The 24,580-nt window shown below is 49.8% G+C and overlaps 1 pseudogene; it reads right to left on the reverse strand.

Moving 5' to 3' along the window:
* Positions 1 to 12,689: 12,689 nt before the first annotated feature.
* Positions 12,690 to 24,539, reverse strand: LOC134433879 (protein ecdysoneless homolog; annotated as a pseudogene).
* Positions 24,540 to 24,580: the final 41 nt, after the last annotated feature.

Below are 24,580 nucleotides of genomic sequence, written 5' to 3' on the forward strand. Positions count from 1 at the left end.
CACTCTTAAGGGAGCCCCTTTGCATGCTTCCTACCACTAGCTTCCTTTGCTTATGCTTTATCAAAATCGGAACTCCTCCTCCAAGGAAGTCTGGTCTGACCACAGAACCACCTAAAAACTGGTGTGGAGCCTCTTCCCAAGGCTGGCTGTCCTTCCAGGGCTGGAGTTCTTGGGTTCTGGCACCAAATTGTTATGAATGAAGTCCCCACATGTCTAATTTAATAAGCCACAAAATAAAATTTAGCATCAATTTTAATTGAGCAGCAATTTTATAAAAAATAATGCGATTAAAAATAATCAAGCAGATGCAAAAAAAAAAAAAATGGCAGTGGTCTGGATAAAGCATAAGGAAAATCCATTGGGGTACAGGGAGGGTTTTTCTCACCCTGCCTCATGAACAAAAGGACAAAAGGATCCAAACACAACTTATATACTGTATGCTAACACATATTCATCAGTATTTTCCTGTAAATCCCATCCTATTTTCGATTCTTTAAATCTTTGTCACTGCACTGCACAGTGCATGCTCCACCTGTTGCTAAGGGGTCTTTTGGCTTTTCGGGGGTCTCTTCAGAGGAAGGCTCACTGTCTTCCTCACTGTTCTCTGAATAACCTGACAGGTTGGGCATGTGCACTAACCGTTGTGTTATGTAAGTAAGCATTATGTTCGAACTAAGCCGTATTATTTCATAGATAAGACTGGTATTGCAGATTCCACGTTTGGAATCATCCCAACTTTGCTCATCCCGAGACCGATTCTGTTTTAGGATATTGATTATCTCAATACTCCATCCTGTATCCTACGTTCTCATGAACATCTGAGAACATCTTTCCTGACACTAATTGCACATCCATGCAATCTCCTCTCCTGGCGGCCGGCCAGGGAGCTCCTCGCCGCTTTCCCCGCACGCTGAACGGGCCAAAGCGGCGTCTCCCATTTCCCCGCTGTGCATAAATGCGGTGACAGCAGCAGCCGTGCCCGCTGTGTCTGCCCGGGAGCGGAGCGGCGGCGACACCCGGAGCCCAGCGAGGCGGCGGCAGAGCTCGGAGGCGGCTCCAGCCCAGGTGGGACCCGCGGTCGGTGCTGCCCCAGCTCGGGGCTCCCTGTGGGCAGAGGGGGCCACAGTGAGGACCGGGGGGTTCTGGCGAGAAAGGACCTTCTCCACACTGGGCAGTGCCTGCATCACCTCTGAGCCCAGCACAGCGCTGTCCTTCCTCAGCTGCGCCCTGTGCCTTGCACTTCCTCTCAGGGTCACCTCAGTGCCTCTTCATCCCCAGTGCCAGCGCTGGGCTGGGGCTGCAAAGGAAAAGTCTCTGCAATCCATCCTGCCACCGATGCTGCCTGCAGTGAGGGCACTGCCCTCATGACACAACGAACTCAAATGGGAAATCCTAATCGCCCTGGGCTCTTGGAATTCACAAACTGGTCGGAATGTGGTGACACTATTGGACTGTCTGTGGAAGAAGAGGAAGAACCCCTGACACGCGCTGAGGAGGAATCCCTCTTTCGGTATCAGGCACCTGACTGTGAAAAAGGGTCGCTCAGCGGCTGGCTCTTTATCTGTGTCACCTTCGGAGGAGGACGGTCGGAGCTGCTGCTTGGGGAGGGGAATTCGATGCCACCGCCACAAGCCAGCCCAGAGCTGCTTCTCCTGCTGTGGGGCTGTGGGCTGAGTCTGTGCTTGTGAGAGCAGCCCCTGCACGGGCACCTCACTGTCAACCCTCAGTGCCGCAGGGCCCTGTCCCCCCTGCTCGGGTGCCCAGGATCCTGAGATCGCCTCTCCCTGCCCTGCTCAGACCCGGCTGCCGCTGCCACGCCCCCGCTGCCCCTGCTCCGAGCTTGCGCTGCTCCAGAGCTGCGAGGAATGGATTTGTACAGAATCTTTAAACATTGATAGAAAGTTCACATGGTCTTGTATATCCGTATGCAAATATTGAGATAAGGTGTGTTGACTTAGGAAAGCTATGCAATAGAGATGATATTGTTGAGAGAGTGATTGAACTAGAAATATGTTTTAGTAAGTTTTAAAGTATGCCTTTAAAGAAAGAGTAGATATTTTATCATAAAAGATGCATTGTAATAGGACTCCGTGAGGTACAAATAGAGGTGATTGGTGCTAGAAGTAATAGAAGTATTGTGTGCTAAAAGCTAATAGCTTGAAAAGCAGTTATAAGGCATCGCAATTAGGAAATAAGTTAGCTTTTAATATAATAATGTTGAGTTTTATATTTCTCGTGTTTCATTTTTATTGAGACTGATAATAAAATCAAATATTCTGAAACACTACTCAGTTACCCCATTTTCACAGAAACAAAAAGCCCCAACAAAACAGTACTTCCATTATAAAAAACCCAATAACTGAACTATCTTTCAAGCACTTAAAAAATCTCAAAGTACTTTTTGTTCAGTGCTACTACAAAGAAAGAAGACCCTAAAGAATTAGCTCTTCTACAAAAAAACCCAGTAAAGGCTTCTATCTACTACACCTACTAGCTCATCTCAAGCAGCAACCAGTATTATCTCCTATTACACAACATCAAGCAAGTTTTAAAAAACATAATCGTGCACAAAATATCCAAGCAACCTAAAGACGTTTCTAAAAGCCTTAAAGCTCTAATCGAATCATATTCTTATAATGTTAAAAAACACGTGAAAAATTTACTATCTTAAGTCCAAAAGCAGTTTCCAACTATAAATAATACTTCTGTGTTTGCCTTCCCTCTGAGACCCAGTTAAACTCAAACTGTACAATACTTTTACCACAATCCAAACCATATAAGCACAAATGTATTCCCCTCCATACAAAGCAGGTATTAACTAACTTATTTGAACAACCTGCAAAGCTCTCCACTTCCCCATTCTTGTGCGCAACCCCTCCATGTCCCCAGCCGTGTCTCCAAGCCCTCCCTCCCTCCAGCCCTGCCCAGAGGCCCCGCAAGCCCGAGCGGAGAAGCGCGGCCCCCGGCGCTGCCCCGCAGCCCCCGCCGCTCTCCCGGCTCAGCCCCCGCTGCCATCCCCGGCCCACCCAGGATCTTCCAGCCCTGCCCGGCCGGCAGCGAGGGCAGCTCTGCCCAGCTAAAGGAGCGAGGCTGCTCTGCCAACGCTGCAAAAACCCGAGCCCTGACTGCCGGCAAAGAGCGGAACGAGAGAAAAACACGCGATTGGCAAACTCCTCCATAGGGAAATGAAGCAGGGCACGGACTCTGGTTCAGAGGAAGAGTTTACCCGTTCCATCCCAGCCCCGTGAACACACAACGGGAACTGACTGATTGGGCTGAGATTAAACCTAAACTCATGCAAGACAAAGATTTTAATTCACCATACAGAAAACTCCTTGCTGTGCCAGTTCGATATAAGGAAAATAATGCTAATCCTTGGTGGGAGCCTATAGCACATTAGGATATTGAGAAGTTAAGAAAAGCTTTTAAAGACAACAGCTTAAACTCCCAGTATTTTAATAACGTGGTGAGAAGTAGATATGATTCTTATCACCTCACGCCTTCAGACTGCTGTAACATTTCATCTGTAATTCTAACACACTCACAATATATTCTGTGGGACTTGGAACAGCAAAAGCATCTTCACAGATCAGTGGAGAGCTCTGCTAGAAGTCCTAAAGCCCAACTAACAATCAGTCAATTAGCTAGAGATTCTCCAAACCATAAAGCTGAAGACCAAGCCGAATCCCTTTCTAGAGCAGGAATAAGAGATATTAGAAATGCAGCCAGAAAGACTCTTTTAACTGTACAACTGCAAGAACCCATGAAAATGCCGATTCTCTGATTCAGCAAGCTACAACTAAACCTTATCTTGCCTTTCTAGATCGCTTGGCACAAGCAGTTCAAAAGCAGTGTCCTAAGGAAACAGCACATCCTCACTGAATTAAAGCCTTGCCTTTACAAATACAAACAATAAATGTAAAAGGGTTCTTTTACCAGCACATGCACCAACAGTGCCATGAATGCTCTCACCTTGTGGTGAGCTCAGCACTCCACAGCACATCATGACCATACAAGCTCCCACACTGGGGGAACAACTTACAAAGTCCCAAGATCCGCTGGGAAATAAATTCCAAAGAGTTATTGAGACTCAAGCCAAAACTATTGAAGAAACCCTCACTGCTTTAGAGTCCATTAAAGAGCCATGTTTTAACTGTAAGAAACCCAAAGAAAATTTTAAAAAGACAGTTCTGAAGCAGAGAAAAATACAAAATCACCCGATACTTACCCTCAGAACAAAAAAAGAGAGACATTATACCGATGGCTGATGCTCCAAATGTAACATAACAGAAAAGCCTCTGTCAGGAAACTTCAACAAGAGCTCACAGCGCCACCATGTCACAAAACAAAGAACAGCGGCTCCATTACAAACAAACTTAGAGCAGATGCAATTTGTAAAATCACCAGAAATCTCCCCAGGAACCCCGACTTATTACCCCCAGGGGCACGATGCAAACTAACTTCTACATTAACACACCTCCAAAGAAACTTTTGGCATCAATTTCTGCCCACAGGGGTTACTAGTACTTCACAAGAGAGACAGGACTTTTTAATTCTAAGCTGAGACAAAAACATAATTCTTAGATTTTCAGTGTTCCCAACTATTATTTCACTTCATTGTAACCAAGAGCTGATAGCTTTAGCTATTGCTTACAGCACTCCAGCAGTAATTCAACCCAAACCACTAAGAGCTATCACTGCTGCATTGCCACTGACTGTAACTGAGCAAGACATCCATGGAGAGCCTGTGCTTTTAACTAAGCCAACTGTGCACCAAGGAACAGCACGAGAGCTGCACCCCACAGCTGATGGCCTTTGGGTGGGTGTTGTGGTGTGCTGTAATGTCCCATTTTGGCCTTCCAGGTCATTCCCCCAGGTGTGCCTATGTCTCTCTCCCTTCCCCCTTGCCCCCATGCTGAGTGAGTCCTGTCAATCAGACTTAACATTCCAGCAAGGCGTCGTGTGGTTGGTCAAGTTCAAAGGATGCCCCTATGCCCAGAGGTCATTGGCCTGTCTGGGTGTCATCTTCCCCTGAGACCCTGCCCCTCTCACCTGGTTGGTGGCTCACCTGTACCTCCCCTCCCCCTGTCCCTGAGCTTAAAAGGCGATCAGACCATGCGGCCGAAGTTCTGTTGGAGCAGTTGCTCATGTTCAGACCTCTGTAACCATGGAATAAACCTCTGGACATTAAACCCTCCAGCAGAATCCTCTCCTTTTTCTCTTCACCATCGCCTGAAGCTACTCCTCCTGAGGTAAATGGGGTTCCTAACAAGCCTGGACTTGTTCAGTGCCCAGCTGCAACCACCAGCAAGCCAAGGTATCTCTGGGGTGATACACTGCAGTTGCTGCCTTTGGCCCGGCAGCGAGGGTCAGACTGGCCCAGGCACAATCTAACTGGTAATATTGGGAGCCTTTTTTCCAATAGGTGGGAGGTGTCCCCAGTGAACAGCCACAGCCCCCTTGCAGCCTGACCCGGGGCAGTGGAACAGTGAATGTCACAGCTGTGCTGGGCACTGGCACAGAGGGCACTGCAATTCCTCCTGTGCTTCAGCCCAGCCATTACAATCTGGGAGTGCCCATGGGGGCTCTCCCAAGAGCCAGAACAGTCACACTGTGTGTGCACAGGGAGCTCATGGGGACTGCCACCAGTGCTGAGGATGAGCCAAGGATCATCTGGCCCCTTGTGGGGCACAAACCTATCCCAGCAGAGAAGGGAGACTCGCTGGCCCAGTACAGAACAGAAACAGAAGAGAGTTTTTAATGAGAGTCACAGCAGCACCGACCACTCCAAAGTTATCATCAAAAACTAACAACCCTGTCTAAGGGAGTCAGGAGCCTCCAGCAGGGAAAAAACTAAATATTTTCAAAAACTTAATACCTGAACAATTACAAAATAATCACATCAAATGCACAAATGGCTCTTAGACTTCCCCAGTGTTTGTCATACACAATAAAATGTTTGATTCCTGGAAATTACTCCAATCTCCTGCTGCTGAGGGCTTCCGTAGGCTCTTGCTGAAATGAAAAATATTCAGGGAGCTTTTCCTTTCTTGAGATTAGAATGGTTTCTGCAATTCCTTGAGGTGTGAGCATGATGGTTAAAACCCCACTGTGCAAATGACAGTTTTCCCCTTCTTCCCCCCACTCCATGCTCCATCCTCTGCCTTACTTTGTCATCTCAACAACTGCTAAGGAAATCTTTCTCATCTTGTCAATTGGCAATTAGACTGCTCTTAAATTCAGTTTTAAAGTAGGTTTTAAAGTCAGGCTCTGCTCATGCTATTGATTTGCATTTTGGATGAAATTGTTGGTGCTTAACAAGCCCTTTGCTGCTTTAAAGCCTTTCTGCAAGGCTCAAAGAATGCCCCTGGCAGGGAGTGCAGGAGCGTTGTGCACTCCTTGTTTGGAATGGAGGGCATCAAACCAGGTTCCTTTAAAAGCCATTTTAAGTGAAATGGAGACACTGGAATTCCTCTGGGAAATGGTCCATTTAGGATAGAGCCACAGTGCCAGAAGCTGTTTGTCTGATGGTCAGTTCATGCTCTGGTCAGTGCAGGGCAGTCCCTCAAGAAATGCATGAGCCAAAGCCAGCAAGGAGAGGAAAAGAGCCGAGCTGAGCTGAGAGAGCTGGAGAGATGAAATGCCACAGATGTGCCTGGAGCATGGCCCTCCCCAGCAGCTTTTCTTACAGTTCAGTGTTCAAAAAGCTGAAAGCTGATGCTCACTCAGGACTTTGGGATCTGGCTTGGAAGTGCAGAGGGGATGAGCTCCCTTACAGGAACTCAGGCAGTGGAGTGCCACAAGTCCAGATTGCTTCTCCTTGAGCTTAAATTCAATGTTCTTTTAGTCTGGAGGTTTTATTAAGTATTCTTAGAGATGTTGCAAGTGAAAGAACAGAGCATAAACAGGATGGAACACCACTGGCACAGTAACTGATATTTTGCTCTTTCTCTTCTATTTTCCAAACATATGTAGATAACATGAAATTTTAAACTCTGTGGTTTGGGACAAACACTCTTTTTCCCCTTTCCTTGGAAGAGATATGCAAGTCCTGAGTCCCTGGTGCAATATTCCCTGCATTTTTAAAATGTTTTTACAATTAAACAAGGGGCTGATAGGACTGATAAGGAAAATACAACTCAGGAGCTCCCTGGGCAGCAGCCTCCAAACTCTTTGGGTGATGCAAAGAGCAGTAGGGTGTGAAGGCTGCTTTCCAGTGCCAGATTAACCCATAATAACATGCTCACTGACATCAGAGTCACTGCTTAGAAACCACTTGTTGTTTCCCGAGGTGCAGGAGCTGGAGGGTTTGACAGAGCCTGGGCAGAATGATGAAGAATATTCCTGTCAGATTTCTGCTTCTCTTCTTGTGCCAGCAAGAGGAACCCATATCCTTGTTAAGGGTTTTGTTCCTGTGTGACAGTGTGTAGTTCAGAGCTAAAGCCGTGCCCAGGAGCGTTCATGATTTAACCTGCACTGCCCCCTCAGCCGTGTGAACTCTGAGCAGTGCGCTGGGAAGTGGGGCCGAGCCAATTTCGGGCAGTCGGGCTCGGAGCTTGAGGGGTTTGGAGGCAAGAGCGGAGGCTGAGCTCCCTCTGTGGTCAGAGAGGGGAGACACTTTCCTGTGCAGGGAACGCTTTCCCAGCCGGGTTTGCTCTCCTGACAGCTTCAGTCTCGCCTCTTCAAGAGCAGAGCACGCTGTGCCCCCAGGGCTTTGCCGCTGGAGAACTGGGAGAGATCCTGGGATCACTGGGAGGGAACTGGGAGCACAGGGAATGCCAGGAGGGAACTGGGAAGGAGAGTGGGAGCAGCGGGAGTGAGCAGGAAGGAGCACTGGGAGGGATATCAGGAGCCCTGGGAAGGAACAGTGCTCCCAGCCCCTGCCCAGTGCTCTCCCCATCCCTGCCGGAGCTTGCCAGGAAGAGCGAAACTGGCAGGGAACTGGGAGGGAACTCCTCAGCACTGTGCAAGGGGCAGCAGCCCCAGGGGTGACCAGTGAGGAGGGGGAAGTGCCCCCCGTCCCTCCACAGAGCCCCAAAAATGGGATTGAAATGGAGGGGGGGAAGCTTTTCTGTAATTGTGTTTGAAGTGGGGAAGATCCCCATTCACCTGTGATTTGCAGGGTCTCAACTGAAGGAAAACACACCGTGTTCCTCATTTCGGGTACCTCCCTTGGTAGTGCTTTCCTTGGTGGCACCTCCATTTTCCATGATTTTCATGTTTAAATGGAAGGAGAAACCCTTTATGGTGCTGTTTGAATTGAGGGCAAGAGCCCCATTTTCATCATCTTCAGGTTCAAATGGAGCAAACACGGCTGTCCCTGGTCTGCAAGGGCTTCCCTTGAGAGGAACCTCTTGATGTGCCACTGTAAGAGTTCCATCGAGGGGAACCCTCCATTTCATGGGACCTTCACAGATGAAAAAGATGTGCAAAAGCCCCAGATTGGTCTTTCTTGAGGGAAATTGAAGAAAGAAACTGCATTTCCCCTCATTTTAGGAGGCTAAATTGAGACAAATCCACTTCTGTGTGAATACCTGCAGCTGTGTTTTATTCCCACAGAGCAGGAGTAGCCTTGCCCTCAGCAGGTCACAGCCCTGTCCCATGAGGATGTGGCACAAAAGGGCTGGGAAAGACCACAGGACCTCAGCTCAGATGAGGCTTTTGACAGAGCCCAGAGATCTCATCCTGGAACTCTGAAAACACAGGAAAATCATGAGACAGCCCTGGGTCAAGGCACAGCAACCCTGCTGGAACAAGAGAAGGGACTAAAGGCTGAGCAGGCAGTGCAGGGAATGGCTGCAGACAGCCTGTTCCAAGAGATGCATCTGCAGAACAAAACAGAGACATCCCAAACTGACACCATGTCTTGTAGATTGACATATCTTTGTGCGACTAAGTTCCTGAAAAGCCAGCTATAAATAAGGTAATGGTATCTTATGAACAGTGTCTGTTATACATATGAATAAATTCACATGATGGAACCAATATTAAAGCTTTTTACAAGCTTTTTTTACAGCTTGCTTACAGGCTATTTTAACTTATGGGGTATTGTTTCAAAGATGTGTTGTTTAAAGGTAAAGGTTTTTAATATCTATTTTTGGAATTATTTTTTATCTCTGGGAACAGAGTTTTTTTTCTTGGAGGCACAGAATTGTATTACTCTTCTCTTTCTTTGTTTAAACTTCTTATAGGATTACAGTTACTTTAATATTTGTTTACTTTGCTGTGGAGTCTTTTGTTTGATATTAATTAGAATTCTATCTCTCCATACTTTGAAGCATTATGGAGAAAAAAGTCTGTGTTCCATAGTTTTATCAGAGAGTTTTAGCTTTAAGATTAAGGCATTTCTTTATCTCTCTTGTTTGGGATTTAATTTCTTCTTTACTGTCTCAGAAGCGTGTACAGCTTTGAGTAGCTAAAACTTTTGCATCCCTTTTTTAAATACATCCCGTGCAAAACCAAAACAGGAGGATATCGTCGAGAACTGGAATACGGTTTATCTGCCTGAGCTGCAAAGGCGCGGTGGGAGGGGACGGCCGCTGGGAATGCTGTGCGAAAACCCGGCACTAAGGAAAAGGGACCCACGCCGGAGGACCTGCAGAAGACCCTCAGTCCCCGGGGGAAGCTGCTCCTGGCGCTCTCGCTCTCTGGGGGCCGGGCCCCTTCCGCTCTCCCTCTGCGCTACACGGCCCTGCCATCTCCACCAGCCGCGGCTCGGCTCGGCACGCCCAGCACCGCACCGCGGGTGAAGGCAGGACCCTCGCTGCTTTCAACGCAGATTGGGCAAAACGCGCAAAAGCCGGTCCCACATCCACAGCAGAACCTGACTCCGGCCGTGCCGGGCCGGTGGGTGTGACCGGGACGGGACCGGAGCGGCGGCGGCGGCGAGTGGCGGCGGCGAGTGGCGAGGTCGTGACGGACCCCGGAGCGGCGGCGGCACCGGGGCCCAGCGAGGCGGCGGCTCCATCACAGGTGGGACCGCGGTCAGTGCTGCCCCAGCTCCGGGCTTGCTGCGCGCGGAGGGGGCCGCGGTGAGGGCCGGGGGGATTCTGGTGAGTTCCTGGTGCCGGCTTCCCCCGTGTGCCTCCTGAGCTGGGATCGCAGCCGAGGGAGCGGCTGCCCGCGTTCTCCTCCGTGCCCGGATGGCCGGGATGGAGCCGGTGCCGCGGCAGCGATGGCTCATCCCGGCTGGTCTCGCTAGGACGGAGGCGGCTGCTCCGGGCCCGGGACCGTTCCCGCCCGTGCCTCACCGGGCTGGGGGCCGCTGCTCGGGCGGGAGGTGTCCGTGCCCGGCTCGGGGCTGGCACGGCATGAACTTGAACGTGCCTCAGATCCCAAAGCGCTGCAGGCGCCGAGTGCGGGCAGAAAGAGGCGCATCCTGCCCGCTCCGGGGCCGAGGCTTCTCGGCGCTGCCCTCTGTGCCGGGAGCCGCTCCGTGTGCCCAGGCAGGGAGCCGCAGCGGCCGTGCCGGCGCTCGGTGTGCCCGGGCTCCAAGGCGCCGGGACAGAGAATCACGCGGGGCACAATGGTGAGCAGCCCGGGGCTGCTGCTTCTTGCCCCTCGGCAGGCGGACTCCGAGCCGCAGCAGCCCCGGGCCAGCAGCAGCCGGCAGCTCGCAGGCGCTCTCAGCGCCCGGCCCGGCACGGAGCTGGGCTGCAGCGGCTGCAGAGCCACAGGGGGCGCGGCTGCGGCCACCGCAGAGCTTCCGGAGGCTGCGCTTGTCTCCGCACCTGCTGCCGCACCTCTGGGCAGCGGCGACAACGCAGCCACAGCTGCCACCGCCCTCCTGAGCCCCCGCACGGCCGGCACCAGCAGCGACCTCTCATCCTGTCCCTTTCAGGGTGCCATCAGCGTGGCTGGAAAGCTGTTCCCGAGGCCGAGCTCTCAAAGGATCTGCCAGCAGCACTCCTGACGTCACACTGCAAGTTGCTGTTTGTTCAATGGAAACAGATTCTGGCTGTGAGGTGGAGCAGAGTGAACTCTGCTCCATTCGTGGAGTTGCGACTGAGCCCCAGCATCTCCAGGAGGGACCAGCAGCCGCAGTTCCACACTTGCCTGAGGCCCAAGAAGCCTCTTGGCACAAGCAGGGGGATGCCACTTGTGAGTGTGCAGTGAGTGCAGATGGGGAGAATGGATTCTGCACCAGTGATGGCAGTGTGAGGGAGCCTCTGGCTCCCCAGGTCACAGCAGCAACCAACAATGAACACAAAAGGAACTTCAGAAGATTCCTGGGTGTGTACAGGGCCACCCCTGTGCCCTCTAGGCAGGGGCCCGTGTCCCCTCCCAAGGCCAGGGCTGGCAGGTGTGTGGCTGTTTCCCAATGTCTGCAGGAGGCCTCGTGCTCTGCTGGGCCCCATCCGTGGCTGGAAGCAAGAGTTCCAGCTGCCCCCAAGGCTGTGCAGTTCTCCTGCTGCAGCCTGTCCCCACAGCTGTGTCCCTGCCTGTGGCCAGGCTCTTGGCTCTCTGGCTGCCAGCTGAGGGAGGCCCACACTGCCTCAGGGCTCCCTGCTCTGCTCCCTGGCCATGGGCTGAGCAGATTGCAGGGCTGGCTCTGCTTCTGACAGCCAGCAGCTCTTTCCTGCTCCAGGTGAACGGTTCAGGTGCCATCCCGTGGGCACGGCGGTGCTGATTCTGCTGCTCCTGGTGCTGGTGCTGGCTTTGGGGGTGGCCTTGGCTGTGCTGGCAGGTAAGGGAGGGGCAGCAGCCTGGGCCCAGCCCCTCAGGGCAGAGCGGGCTCCCTGCTCCCTACACAGGGGAATCCTCAGACCTTCTCCCCTTCCCCCTGCAACACCACACGTTCCAGCGACTCAGTTTCTGGGCTGTCCCCATGGCTGGATTGGCTACAATGGGGTCTGCTACTACTTCTCACGGGATTTCAGCGCATGGGAGCAGGGTCAGGAACGGTGCTCCGAGCTCGGGGCCTCCCTGGCCATTGCCAAGGATTAGGAGGCCATGGTGAGTGAGGGGCTGCGGGCCGTGTGGGGTGGCTGAGGGCAGCCTGGGGGCGCTCCTGGGCCAGGGCTGCAGCCCTGGGCCGGGGCCTTGCAGGAAAGGAGCCCCGGCATGCGGGGGCAGCCCCGGGCACGTGTCCCCCCGAGGGGCCGGGGCAGCTCCCACTCCTCTCTCCTGGGCAGGATTTGCTCTTCCGCCTCCGCGGGAACGGCGATTTCTGGCTCGGGCTGCGCAGACGGGGCGAGCGCCTGCACTGGGGGGACGGCAGCAGCTACAGCTCCCGGTGAGTGCCGGGGAGCCGGGCAGGGCCTGGGGGCACAGGGGCACAAGGGCTTCCCCTGGCAGCCAGCGCTGCCTCTGCTCCTCCCTGTAGGGTTCCTGTCTTTGACAATTCCGAGTTTGTGTACCTGGCTGAGAGGAGATTGAGGAGTGAGAACTGCTCAAATCGGCATCCGTATCTCTGCGGCAAGGCCCAAGCTCCCCTGTAACAGGGGCTGCACAAAGGACCTTCTCCATGCTGGGCAGTGCCAGCTTCACCTCTGAGCCCAGCACAGCGCTGTCCTTCCTCAGCTGCGCCCTGTGCCTTGCACTTCCTCTCAGGGTCACCTCAGTGCCTCTTCATCCCAGTGCCAACGCTGGGCTGGGGCGGCAAAGGAAAAGTCCCTGCAGTCCATCCTGCCACCGATGCTGCCTGCAGTGAGTGCACTGCCCTCATATGTGGGTAACACGGCACTCTGTTTACAAGTTTTATGGCAGTTTATTAAGGGATAAAATCCCACATTTGGGTGCTTGTCTCTTTGCACACAGTTAACTTGAACTGTGTTCTGTATATATTGTTTCGTTACAGACTTTTATGCATATTCATGACCGTTTATACATGTTGAAACATTCATTTGAGTTAACATGTTCTTTTGCTTGGTTTGAACCTTTGACTTGTCTTCCTTCCATCTTATTGATTAAATGAATATATTCTATTTTTCTTGTGTTTCTGTATTGTACTTTCATTCCCTGATAACAAGGGTTCATAAAGTCTTATTTTTGATTCTCCGGTTTCCCTTTCTATGATCTTGTCTTTTAGATAAGACAGTTCCCAAAGTTGGGAAGTCAATGTTGTCATTGTTTGCTGCATTAGTTCCATGAAAAAGTAATTTCAACATTGCACAGTCTCTATTAAGCTATGGTCTAAGATAGAATACATGACACCACTATTTATAAAAGCTATAGGGTGCATAAATAAACTGACAGATTATACTATATCAAAATCAGGAATTACAAATTGCACTGTATCAGGATTTTGTGATCAATAGGAACTTGCAACACAAAAGTTAGTACATAAATGTGAAAACCAATACACATATTTCTTATTTGTAACATCACACAACAAACTCAATTGGGAAATCCAAATCACTCTGGCCTCTTCGAAATCATCATGAACTGGCCTGAAGGTGAGAATTATGGACTGTCCTTGGAAGATGTGAGGAAGGACCTTCAGTTTTAAAATTTTAAAGGTTCATTAAACCTTAACAAAAAACTACAACAACAGACTGAATAAGGAAAAATTACAGCACTGGGGATCTCTGTGACTGTCAGCCACAGGCTCATTTACAAAATGGATGCTCGGCCTTTTATACCCTCAGCCCCTGCCAAACCTTTGTCAGTCAGCTCCTTCTGGAGGGAGAAATCCAGGACAAAGGGAAGTCCAGGAAGGAGAGAACAGTGTGGAGAAGGTGCATTTTCAGGATTTGGGGAACATCTCATTCCCTTGCTCTGATTTGTTTGATAATAAATTCAATTAAATTTAATTTCCCCAATCCAGGCCTGTTCTGCCCATGATGGGTGAGAGATCTCTGGCTGCCTCTCTTGAAAGCCCCGAGCCTTTCCTGCTGTGTTCTGTTGCCTGCCCAGAGGCAGCAGCAGAGGCTCAGAGCGCTGTTGCTGGCCCTGGGCACCTGGCCTGGCCCAGCCCAGCCCAAGAATCCCTGCCAGCATTCCCTGCACCATTACCTGGCCCCACGGCGGCTGCAGCTCCGCGGGCAGGCGGCTCCAGGAGTTCAGAGTGGGCAAAATGGGAGCGAGGGACAGGAGGCAGCTGGTGCCAGGGGGTGAAATGGCTTTGCTGGAGCTGGCAGGGAGAGGAGGAGGAAGGAGAAAGTGCTGCAAAGTAAAGGGGGGAGAAAGAGGGACAAGGTGGTGGGGATGGCCATGGGGCAGGCAAGCATTTTGCTTTCCAGCCCTGTGGGAGGAAAGGAAGAGCTGTCAAATCCATCCAGGAAAAGAGGGGAGAAGTAGCAGGTGGTAGAAATCTCTGACAATTGGGATTCATTTGATCTGCCTGTACTGAAAAAGCCAACAGTCTGTGTGCACCACCAGCGTTGCGATGTGTCTTGCCCTGCCCCTGCCCTGGCTGCAGCAGCCGCCTGTTGGAACAGGCCCTGTTCTCTAAAAGAGCTGCACCCAGGGACCATTGGGGCACTGCTGGATAAGGAGTAAGGAATGGCAAAGGGTGGGAAGTGTCAAGGGAGTAAAATAGAATGGTATAAGAAAAAACGATAACAGAACTGCACCAGGAATGGCCACCCACCACTGTCACTAAAAGAGCTGCACTGAAGGACGGCCACACGTTTCCGTTCCCACACGGAAATGCTGGGACTTGCCTTCTCCTTAATAACCATCAGTGGCATTTCCAAGGCCAGCAGGTACACTCAGACATGTCCAGAATCATCATTACAGTGGGAAAATGGGGTTGGGATCAGCTATGACACACATCAGGAAGAGCACAGCAGCAGAAATAGGGATTTCCCAGCTCCCTCCCAGGGAGAACAGTATCAGCACAGGGACAGAAAATGCTGATAGAACATCCTTTCCCACTGCTCCCTGTGCTCAGCTGGAGGTAGCATCCTTTAGCTTGTGCTCTGCAGTGGTTTTACCCATGGAAATACTGCAGAGGGATGCAGAAGATTTACTAGCATGTTAAAAAGAAGCTGAAAACCCAGGAAGGATGACATTTGGGATAGGGACACAAGCAAATTCACACATCATATGACAGTTAAATATGGCTGCTGTGAGTATGCAGCATGGAGGACAGCTAGATTAAACTAGAATAGATTCCAAAACTATTTGGACTTATAACTGCAGGTAAGGTTAATAACCCTCACCAATTAAAAAAAAAAAAAAGGAAATCTGCTCAGAACTAATTTGGATCACCATCCCTGCAGCCACTGAGTATCATATCTCCTTTTCCCCACCAAACTACAAAGCTTTTACTGGAAATCTCTCCTTTTCTGCTTCCTACCTGTAACAGTGCTCAAGTGACCTGTGTGATCTCTCTGAATGAACTGACCTTTCCCTTCACAGCAGCTCTGCTCTTCACTGCCCAGCATCGTGCCCTTGGCAATTTCCATCTGGCAGCGTTGGCCTGCTGAAGGAGAGGCTCTGTTCCAAACATGCCCACTTTGCAGCAGTACCCCATGAGGGAATGTTCTCCTGCCCGGACTAATCCCTTTGCTTCTCAGCTCCAGCTGGAGCCCACAGACCTGGCAGTTGTTCAGGAGCCTTTGCCATGGCAGGGCCCCACCCAGCTGATTCCCAGCCTGGCAGCACAGTGGGCACACATTCCCAGCCCTGGCCGTTGTTTCCATCCCGCTGCAAGGAGCCCAGTTGTTCCCCAGTGTTCCTGCAGGAATCCAGGCCCAGGTGTCTGTGGGGTTTGCAGGGGCTCTCTTGGGGGTACCTGGGGGTGTCTGTGGGACTGGGGAGGGGGGCCTGAGCTCTGGGGGTGTCTCTGGGACTCCTGCTCTTTTCCCCTCATATTTCCCATCCTTTTTCCTCTCATGCTTCGCACCTTTTTCTCCTCACCTTTCTAGAGCTTTCCTGCTTCCTCAATGCCACCTTTTCACCATTATGCCGTTTCCATTTTTTCACTCTACCCCCCTTTTCCTGCTGCTCTTTTCCCTCCCATTTTTGCTGCCCTTTGTCCTGTTTTTTTCTGCCATTCTCCCCCTGTTTTTGCTGTCTTTTTTTCCCAATTTTTGCCCCTTTTTTCCCCCTCCATTTTTTTCTCCTGTCCTTTTTTTGCCACCTGTTTTGAGACCTTCTTTTCCACCCCTTTTCTACCAAATGTTTTTCCACCTTTTTTTTTTTGCTGCCCTTTTGTGTTTCTTTTTTTCCAGCCTTTGTAGCCCCTCAATATAAATCCCTCAATTGAAGTAGTGGGGGTTTCTACCAATTTCAACCATAAAAATAAGGCACAATAGAGATTCCTTGTCAATTTAAAGATGATGAAAAAAGGTTTTATCTCATTTCAAACCTATAAAAGCCCATCATAAAGGGTGTTCCCTGATGTATTTCAGCAAGAAAATGGGGATTCCCCATATATTGATAGCCCTAAAATAATGGCCAAGGCAGGGTTTCTTTCCATTGATCCCCTCAACATTGCAGGTGAATGGGGATTCCCCCGGTTGAAACACAGACAATAAGGAAAAATTAACCAGTTAAACAACTCCAGAATACACTTGGACAGAAATCCATTGAAAGGGAACCACACACCACTTGTCTGCCCTAATTAATTCCATCAGGCTTCCTTCACTAAAAACACTCTCAGAATTAAAAGTGGAGATGCCTCAAAGTGTGTTACCTCAAAGCAGAGGAAGAGGCAGCATGGAAATGCTTCTTCTTCCATGGCAAACTATCCTGGGAGCACTCCCAGAGCCTTGGAGGCATCCCCTGGGAAGCTGCTGAACAAATGGAAAGAGTTGGGATGAGCAGAGCCCCAGAGAAATCCCAGCCCCACTGATGGAAAAGTCAGATTATCCAAGCAGCAACAGCAGCCGGAGTGTTTGCAAAAGAGCAGCTTTGTTCTGAACCTCAGCTTAGGAGTTCTCCTCATGCACTAAGGGAGCCCTTCCATCTATTTGGACCTTTTCTATAGCACAGGCCACACAGCAGTTCAATGTGATCATGTTCTTCAACTCAATTATGTTTCAAAGTATCTAAACTTGATCTAGCTACTCACCAGTGGAGAATTTTATGTATTTTCAGAGTAAATTACCTTCCCTGGTCAAACACCAACCCTTCCCATGGTTCAAGTACCTGTGTTCTCCACCACTAACTGCTCATTAGCCTTGTCTCAATTAAAAACCCTCTGTTAACCCCATTTTTTCACCCCAGATTTGTCTGAGTCTCTCTCACCTCTCAGCAGTCCAAATTCCTTGAAATTTAGCAGAACCTTCTTGACACTTCCCAGCTCTTGCTGTCCATCTCTAATCCCTGTCCAACCTGCCAGTGCTCTCCCTGAACTGCTGACAAAGGAAATTACACAACATCAGTGAAGGACAACTCATTCATTGCTGAATGAAAATGAAATAAAGAGAAATTAAGAAGCTGATTTTGACTCAGCAGGACTGCACAGTTGGTGTCTGTGTATCAAGAATTTTTATATATTTTATATCAAATTTTACTGATTGAAACCTAAGTTCTCATATTCAAAATAGATTTTTCATCCCCCCATGAAAGCAATGAACAATTACAAAAATACTTTCACTTCAAGAACTGATACTGCACTGAGGAAGTTATGCATACCTTCAAAAAATTCAGTAATCAAGATGTATTTCTGTTCTTATTGAAATAAATTTTAAAAATACTGCTGGTCAATATTTACACATTTGATCCAATTACTCTTCCTGCAATGTGGTATTTCCCCACCTGCCCCTGAAGGCAGCAGCATTTTCAGAACAAGAACTGCTCCCCAGATATTGACACCACTCAGCAATGGGTAAAAGGACATTTTAGAAATGTGGCAAATTGGATCACTGAATGGAAAAATGGGAGAGAGGTTTTGTAAGAAAACATCATTTGAGTCATGCATTCAACATAATTTTCCAGTTTTCTGAAATTTTGTCAGCACTGGGAAAATCTCATTTCCACCCAAGACAGTGTGCAAACAGAAGCTTTTGCGGGTAAATTCACTCTGCTGAAGTGACACATAATGAACAGAATGCTCTAAATTCAAACCTTTGGCCTCTTCTCCCACATCCTGCTCGTGTGCCTGTGCTTCATCTCCCCAGCAGCCATGTCTTGTGCAAAGGCTCTCCCTGCCTTGCTCAGCTGCCAGTGAGCTCTGTGCTCTCAGGTAAATTCACCCCCAGGCTCTGTCAAATGTTCCAGGTGGGTCCTGCCAGGCCAGCCTGGGCACTGTGGGACTCGAGCAGCTTTGCCACCAGGTTCATGTCCACAGCCAGGGCTGCCAGCTCAGCAGCCTCAGCTCCACAATCAGGGCCAGCACTCTCACATGGGGCTGCTCCAACACAACTTGCCTGCAGGGAGTACAAAGAGGAAGCTTTATCAAATTGCACGAGCAGATTTAAGGGGAAAAAAGGGTAAATCACAGGAGAGAAGAAATAACAATTCTGCAGCCAACAAAGTCCAGTACACCCCTGAGTCCTGACAGACAGGAATTCAGACACCAAATGCTCATGCCAGCTGAAAATCACCACTGTCCATTACCCACATTAAGTTCCAAGAGAAGGACACAAAGTGTTGCTGAGTCCTGGCTCAGCTTCCTATGGGAGAAAACTAGTACAGGAACTCACAAGTGAAGCTGCAGCTGCTTGCTCTACTACTAATAACAGTTAAATGGAACAGAGCCTTGGAAAAGATGGGCAAATTCCAAGCTTAGGTAAGCTTTAGTTTATAAAAAACGTATGACGGTGCAGTAATGGGAAGGTTCCAATCCCATTACTCAGAATGGCCACTTGCAGCACATTTCCTGCTTGGAAATGACTGCTGCAAATCAGAGCTCAAGGCACACTCACCCCTCTCTTGTGGCTGCTGAAACTTTTCCCAACATTGGTCTGTGCTAGCTCACGGTCCATCTCCTTCATGTACGCCTTGAGACTGCCCATGAGCTCCTCAGGAGACACCTTCTGCTCCTGCCTTTCATTCCCAGCATCCAGCTCTTCATCATCCTCATCTGAGAAACCAAACTCCTCCTCTTCATCCAGATCATCAGAATCCAGCTCCTCCGAGTCTGCCCCTGCACATGATTTGGTGTCAGTACAACAGCAAAGAAATCAGTGCTGGCATTTGTTTCAAAGAAAGAAGCAATCTCACCTAAAATTCTGTCCAGGGCTTTTGTAAAAGAATCCACATCAAAGGTAACTTGGGATTCATCTGATGACCTGAAATATAAAAATATTTTCCAGCAAATGAAGTCTCTATGCTTGCATAAGCCTGACACAGACACAAGCCATACTGATGTCTCTGAAGCCAAGACCGAAGTTGGGACATTTGAATTTAAAAGTCCTCAGAAGTTTGAGGCCTGTATGCATTAGACATCAAACAGTGAGTGGAAGAATTCTTGGCATAAAAAGAGAAAAATTGTGAAGACCACAAAATCCAACTGAGGGACAGAGAGCAGCTCAAGTTGCAGCACTTGAACCTGCACCAGTGCCAGAGTGGCACCAAGCTGATTTAAAGCAAGTACAGGGTCACTGCTCTGCCTTTGCTTCAGGCCCTGCTCAGCACAGCACCTTCAAACTCTGATTCTCTGCATCACAGAACCAAGCACAGGGCTGCAGCACAGTGCAACATTCTACACCAGAGCCAAACTCTCCAAGTGCTACTACCATGGCAGTTCTGCTCCTTCCTGCGTGGAGACTTTGGACACAAAAGCCTTCATGCTCTCAGCAACTGTTTCCAAGTCATAGTTTTGCTCCTCCTCATTTGGGGAAGGAAGGGACTCATTTCTTGTCTCCTTCAGCATCTGATCCAAAGCACCTGTTGTAATATCCAGCCAGCTGTCATCTGAAAGAACACAGCACGGATCTGTTACTCTGCACAAGCCTGCTGGCCCACAGGCCCAAACCAGCTGACTGACAGGGCTGCAACCATCCTGCAGCTCAGTTCTGCAGTTCAGCTCTTGTGCTGGTCCTGGCTCACACACAGCAAAGGAGAGAGAGGCTGAGAAGAACTGAGTGCAGATTTCTTGTCACTACTTAAAAACTCTGCTTTGCAGAGCTCAAACTAAGAGAGACCATTCTAGTCACTGAGAAGCCTTTGGCCACTAAGTGGAGGAAGAAAGGCTTACTCTAAACTGGGAGAGCCAATCCAGTGTTTAGTCTTGAGGAAGGCTGGATTTGCTCTCCCTTCACAGCTGTCAGCACTACCCCTCTCTCCCCACAAATAACCATCTGTAATAGGAATAATTCCCCCATCCAGCTCACCATCCTCTGCAGGAAGACAAGCTGCTTCTCTCTCAAATTCCTTCACATCAATCAATGGGGGTTGTCTGTAGCAGTGTCAGGATTTCATCACCTGGGCTCACTTCATCACAGCTAGAAGAAAAACCAAAGTCAATTTACTGAAATGGATTCAATGGGATCACATGCTCTGCATTCAGGTTTTCACTTGAATTCTTCCATTTTCCTTCTGTGCAAACACATCAAAAAGGGAAATGAATCTGGGGAAGTACCAGAGCACTACCCAGACCATTGGCCAAAACAGGATACAGTCAGTCCCTGCAATTCCCAGCTGATGGCTCCAAAGGCCATTGGTCATGGTTCTTTTTCTTAACATTTATTTTGCCTTGGTAAATATTAAGATTACCCAAATAGCACAGACTGGAAACTGAAAAAAATAACAGTCAAGATATTATGGGCTGGCAAAGCCTCAGATATTTCTGTAATGATTTAGTTTTTGGATTTGATCTTCCAGAGAAATCCACAGCCAGCTCCTTGAGCAAAGCAGACAGATTACCCTGTATTCATTATTCACTGAGACTGCTTTTCAATGAAACTTTTCTACACTTTCTACAGTCAACCAAGCAAAAATTGCTTTGCAGTCACCACTTGGAATCCACTTGGAAGAGCTCAGCATTTCACAAAACCAAGATCAAAAAGTTACTCAAGCCAGAACCTCTCCCAGTGGAGCATTCCAGAGGAATTAGTACTTGTATGTCCTGGCCACAGCTCCCATGTTCAATGTGCAGTGGAGAAAAGGGTTCAGGTGTTTGTAACAAGGATTTCAAAGGATTTCAAATCCTACAGGATTTGTAGGGTATATCACACTCATGAATTTCAAGTAGCTCTCACCTTTCTGGCGCTGCAACAGATTGCTGGAAGTGATCTTCTGCCATGTGCAACAGTTCCAGGTACTTGGCTGATCCTTCCATTTCTCCCTATTGAATGCAAGTCACAGGCATGAACCCAAACAATTCCTCCTCCCCTTCCTCTTCACAGTCAGGCTTCCTAAGGGTGACTGTTGGTCACACAGAAATGCTGAGAGAACCAGAACAACTAAAACCTCTTGGCCATGTACACTTGGAACTCAATACAGCAAAGGGCACTCCTGTATTTGAAGTATATTAAAGTATATTGACCTAAGAATCTCAATAAAGTTGTCCAATTTTATAACCTTCAAGTAAGTAGTCAATTTATGTCCAGTTTATTAACATCAAAAAAGTAGTCAAAGGCATCCTAAAAAAAAAACCAAAAAAAAAAACCCAGAAAACCTCACCAAAATCCCCAGAAGTGACAAAAACCACACACACATAAAAATTACACTTGCGTGGGCCCAGATAGGTCTATGGTGTTATATATGGATCCTGAAGAACATTGAATTCCAGAGGGGTGGAAATGAAATGTAAACCAGTGAAATCAATCACACCTCACACAATCACATATGGGGGTTTTCTTCACTCAAGTGTATTTCTCCCCTTGCTTTAGATGCACGAATCAATCCCCACATCTTGCTTTTTCCTTTTTAATTTCCAAAATAAATTCCTTTCAAAGGGGAACAAGCTGCACATTTAAACACATTAATTCATTTCACACCTGATAAGGATTCAAGCTCTGGCCCCACTGCAACTCCTCACACAAGTTCAAGGCTTAAAATGTATTTTCCCTGGAATGTTTAAAAGCCACAGACACTGAAATACTCAAACACATTGAAAGAATCCTTCTCCTTCAAGCTCCTGAGGAATCTCTCCCACAGAGGACCCTTAACACCTTTCTCTTGGCATCAGGAGCCACTTTACTGCTCTTGGAGCACAACATTTCAAAGCCATGAGCCTGCAGATAAAAGGTACAACAACAAGAGGTTCTCAAGGTGTGACAGACTTTGCTCACATTTTTCTGGACAAGCAGGCAACTTCCAGACAAGGACCCATTCCCTGGACATGCATGGACCAAGGCCAAAATGCCCCAGGAATCATTCCCAGCTTCATGCCCAGCTCGCAGGCTCTGTACTGAGGATGAGCTGGGGCGGGCAGGGTGTATCCACTGCGTCTGTCTGGAACAAACTGCTGCTGCACCAGCTGTGCATACAAACACCGAGTGAAAGTCACCTGCAACAGCCAGAGCAGAAACAAACACTCCCTGCAGCGGGACTGGGCTGGGGACAGCCAGCAAACTCCCTCCAGGTCACCAGAGTGGGTTTGGAGGCACCCATATTACAGGCAGTGCCTGAGACTGCATTCAAAATATATCTTAGATAGATTTTTCTGATAAATTGCTTTTCAGGCTTTACAACATTTGTTCAAAATTGAAATCCCCAAGCAAATATAAACTTTAGTCATTCTAAATACATTAGGAAAAATCCTTAAATTCTGGTAAATCCTTATTTGAACTGCCACAAGTTTCATCAAATATATCATCTTTCCTTAACAACAACAACACCACGTTTCTCTTCAACTAGAGAAGTACTTTAGGAGAACCAAGATATCCTAACTGCTTCAGAACAACCCAGGCATTAAAAAGCAGCATTTCAGGTGCCACATGCGACCTCTGCTGGTTCCTGATCCCAAGAAAAGCCCTGAATGTTCTCAACTCTCTCACTCTGTCTGTTCCCTCAAACAAAAGGAAAGTATGAGCCTGACACTCCAGGTACACACTCGCAATCCATTTTGGTCTTGTGTTCCAGCCCTTTTAAGAATCTTGGAGTAGGGGAAAATAATTGAACAATTTTTTGCTAATGACCAAATAAATTATTTCCATTTTAATTCATTGCATTAGCAGCCATCCATATTCGGGTGAAGGCATCTGTTCATTATTTCACCTGGACCAGATAAAACCTGTCTCTTTACAGAGACAGCAACACTCCAGCCCTGAGCATTCCCTACCCTCAGGGACACTTCTGAATCCATGTCTGCTGGGGTTTTTTAAGTATTCATAAACGCATAGAAAGTCTAAGTTTAAAAGGGACCTTAAAGATCAACACCTGGTTCCAACACCCTTGCCACAACCAGGCACACCTTCCACTAGCCCGGGCTGCTCCAAGCCCCATCCAACCTGCCCTCGGACACTTCCAACGTGTTTGGGATGGGGAAACACCTCCAAGGATGGGCAATGGTAAGACAGGACCTTCAGAGCACAGGCACTGCCCCTTGGCAGCCCTCTCACTAAAGCAGCTCAGCAGCACCCGCCTTACCTGGCTGCCAGCCCCGGCAACTCCCTGCTCATCTCCCGCAGCAGCTACACAATGAACCACTCATCCTCCACGTTATCCCCGAACACCGCGGTGCCGCCCAAGTGCGCCAGGATCTCGCCTGCACAGAGAGGAGAGGCGGCTCAGCAACGCCGTGTCCAGCAACAGATTGTCCACACGGGCTGCGGAGTCTCCCTCACTGCGGATATCCCAGACCCTGCTGACAGAATCTTGTGTCCTGTGCTCGGGGATGGCCTGGCTGCAGCAGGGAGGTGGCACCAGATGCCTCACTGGGCTAACCCGTGCTGTGACACCGAGAGTCGGGGAAGCCGCCGGGTCCCCCTCACATGCCACAGTTCTCCCTCACACGCTCCTGGTTTCTGGCCCCCGAGATCCCCTCACACGGCCCAGTTGTCCCTCACACACTGCCTGTTCCCGGCCGCCGGAGTCTCCTCAAAAGATCCCGGTTCTCAACCGCCGGGTGCCCCTCAAACTCTCCCGGTCCCCAGTCACACTCTCCCGGTTCCTGGCCGCCAGATTACCCTCAAACGATCCCGGTTCCCCCTCACACGCCCTCAGTTCCCGGCCACCGGGTCGTCCTCACAGGCCCAACTCCCTCTCACACGCTGCCGGTTCCCTGCCGCCAGATTTTCCTCAAAAGATCCAGGTTCTCGGCCGCCAGGTGTCCTTCACACTCTCCCGCCTCCCCCTCACAAGCTCCCGGTTCCCGGCCGCCGGATCCCCTTCAAACGATCTCCCCCCCGGTTCCCTCTCAGACGCTCCTCGATTCCGGGGTTCCCCTTCTACCCCCCCCCGCTTTCCCCTCACACGCTCCCGGATCCCCATCACACTCTCCCGGTTCCCGGCCGCCGGTTCCCCCTCACTTACTCCCGATTCCCGGCCGCCGGCTCCCCCTCACAGTCCCCCCGCTCCGGGCGCTCCTCCCGCCGCGCCTCCCGGCCCGCTCCCGACTCACCGCGGCCCAGCACGTAGCGCAGACGGAACGGCTGCCGCTGCCACACGCAGGCGGCCAGGAGCGGGGCCAAGCGCACCAGGGCCAGCTCAGCACAGCGCCGCAGCAGCACCTCGCCGCCCGGGCCCGCCGCCGCCGCGAACAGGCGGGAGCGCACCGTGTCCCCAGGCAGCGCCGGCCGCCGCAGCGCCTCCATCGCGCCGGGGCCCAAAGCGCTCCGCCCCCGGGGAGGAGCGG

Source organism: Melospiza melodia, unplaced genomic scaffold (assembly GCF_035770615.1).
Source record: "Melospiza melodia melodia isolate bMelMel2 unplaced genomic scaffold, bMelMel2.pri scaffold_28, whole genome shotgun sequence".
Lineage (NCBI taxonomy): Eukaryota > Metazoa > Chordata > Aves > Passeriformes > Passerellidae > Melospiza > Melospiza melodia.